Raw genomic sequence first — 2,500 nt, 5'->3', positions numbered from 1 at the left:
GATACATTAATGTCTGGATTCTCTTAACGACCTCGGGATCAGAGCCCCAGGCGAAATCACACAAAGACAAGAGCTTGGCTCCGGCCGGGAATCGAACCCTGGTCGGCAAGCTTGTACAGACAGCGACTAACCCACTTGGCCACGAAGAAAGATAAAAGTCAATGACAATTCTTCTGTACTTATACCTGTCGAATTCAGGTATTTTGTACTTAGAATTGAAATCAACCCATCTTCACCATCGTAGCTAATTGGTAGTTTGTTACTTGGTATTCAATTAATGATAAATTTTTCAAATTTTTATGTGTTTTTCATATTCAAATAAGCCATATATATTTTTGATACATTAATGTCTGGATTCTCTTATCGACCTCGGGATCAGAGCCCCAGGCGAAATCACACAAAGACAAGAGCTTGGCTCCGGCCGGGAATCGAACCCTGGTCGGCAAGCTTGTACAGACAGTGACTAACCCACTTGGCCACGAAGAAAGATAAAAGTCAATGACAATTCTTCTGTACTTATACCTGTCGAATTCAGGTATTTTGTACTTAGAATTGAAATCAACCCATCTTCACCATCGTAGCTAATTGGTAGTTTGTTACTTGGCATTCAATTAATGATAAATTTTGCACATTTTTACGTGTTTTTCATATTCAAATAAGCCATAGCTAATTGGTAGTTTGTTACTTGGCATTCAATTAATTGAATGCCAAGTAACAAACTACCAATTAGCTACGATGGTGAAGATGGGTTGATTTCAATTCTAAGTACAAATTACCTGAATTCGACAGGTATAAGTACAGAAGAATTGTCATTGACTTTTATCTTTCTATAACTTCCCACCGTGTTCCATCCTTGCCAGTTGGAATAGTAGTAGAAGTTGTTTGCACATCTACAATATCTTCTTGTTTCAAAGAGCAACAGTACTTTACAACTGTTAATTTTCATTATCACTATCGTCATAATAATCATCATATTCAGATGAACTTTCTTGATTGGTGATATACTCGTTTTCTTCATCTTCAGATATAGGATCTCCTTCAGACTCAGATAGTGTCGACAAATATGTCACAATTTCATCATTCAACAAAGAGCGTTTGTACGATTTGTTTATCATTTAGGACTTCAGGGGAAACTGACTGAAACAATAACACGCCGCCAGACTTACAGGTGCCGGGAATAAAAGCTGTAAAACGATTTGACTGGCGCACCACCATAATTACCATTGTATTGCTCCCTAGCGGTCAAAATGACTGTTCGGTCGTTCTAGGTATTATCTAATATATCTCAAAGGATTATAGCATATTTTAATTTAAACTTATTATCAATATATATCATGAAAAGTTAGGAAAAGTCAATGAGTATCAAGTTTGTTGGGGAAAGATTATAATAGCTCTATGCATCCGAAAATCAAAATGCGGTCAAAATGACCGCTCGGTTGTTCTAGTGTTAAGAGAATCCAGACATTAATGTATCAAAAATATATATGGCTTATTTGAATATGAAAAACACGTAAAAATGTGCAAAATTTATCATTAATTGAATGCCAAGTAAAAAACTACCAATTAGCTACGATGGTGAAGATGGGTTGATTTCAATTCTAAGAACAAAATACCTGAATTCGACAGGTATAAGTACAGAAGAATTGTCATTGACTTTTATCTTTCTCCGTGGCCAAGTGGGTTAGTCACTGTCTGTACAAGCTTACCGACCAGGGTTCGATTCCCGGCCGGAGCCAAGCTCTTGTCTTTGTGTGATTTCGCCTGGGGCTCTGATCCCGAGGTCGTTAAGAGAATCCAGACATTAATGTATCAAAAATATATATGGCTTATTTGAATATGAAAAACACGTAAAATGTGCAAAATTTATCATTAATTGAATGCCAAGTAACAAACTACCAATTAGCTATGATGGTGAAGATGGGTTGATTTCAATTCTAAGTACAAAATACCTGAATTCGACAGGTATAAGTACAGAAGAATTGTCATTGGCTTTTATCTTTCTTCGTGGCCAAGTGGGTTAGTCACTGTCTGTACAAGCTTGCCGACCAGGGTTTGATTCCCGACCGGAGCCAAGCTCTTGTCTTTGTGTGATTTCGCCTGGGGCTCTGATCCCGAGGTCGTTAAGAGAATCCAGATATTAATGTATCAAAAATATATATGGCTTATTTGAATATGAAAAACACGTAAAAATGTGCAAAATTTATCATTAATTGAATGCCAAGTAACAAACTACCAATTAGCTATGATGGTGAAGATGGGTTGATTTCAATTCTAAGTACAAAATACCTGAATTCGACAGGTATAAGTACAGAAGAATTGTCATTGACTTTTATCTTTCTTCGTGGCCAAGTGGGTTAGTCACTGTCTGACCAAGCTTGCCGACCAGGGTTCGATTCCCGGCCGGAGCCAAGCTCTTGTCTTTGTGTGATTTCGCCTGGGGCTCTGATCCCGAGGTTGTTAAGAGAATCCAGACATTAATGTATCAAAAATATATTTGGCT

At 37.5% G+C, this 2,500-nt stretch overlaps 1 protein-coding gene across 1 annotated transcript in view; it reads right to left on the bottom strand.

Annotated features, from left to right (window-relative positions):
• Positions 1-2,500, bottom strand: part of LOC137646808 (transcription initiation factor TFIID subunit 11-like) — a 351,704-nt gene that overhangs the window by 348,404 nt on the left and 800 nt on the right. The window lies entirely within an intron of this gene.

Source organism: Palaemon carinicauda, chromosome 9 (assembly GCF_036898095.1).
Source record: "Palaemon carinicauda isolate YSFRI2023 chromosome 9, ASM3689809v2, whole genome shotgun sequence".
Classification (NCBI taxonomy): domain Eukaryota; kingdom Metazoa; phylum Arthropoda; class Malacostraca; order Decapoda; family Palaemonidae; genus Palaemon; species Palaemon carinicauda.
The sequence above is the reverse complement of the archived record's forward strand: the minus strand, read 5'-3'. Positions and strand labels throughout refer to the sequence as shown.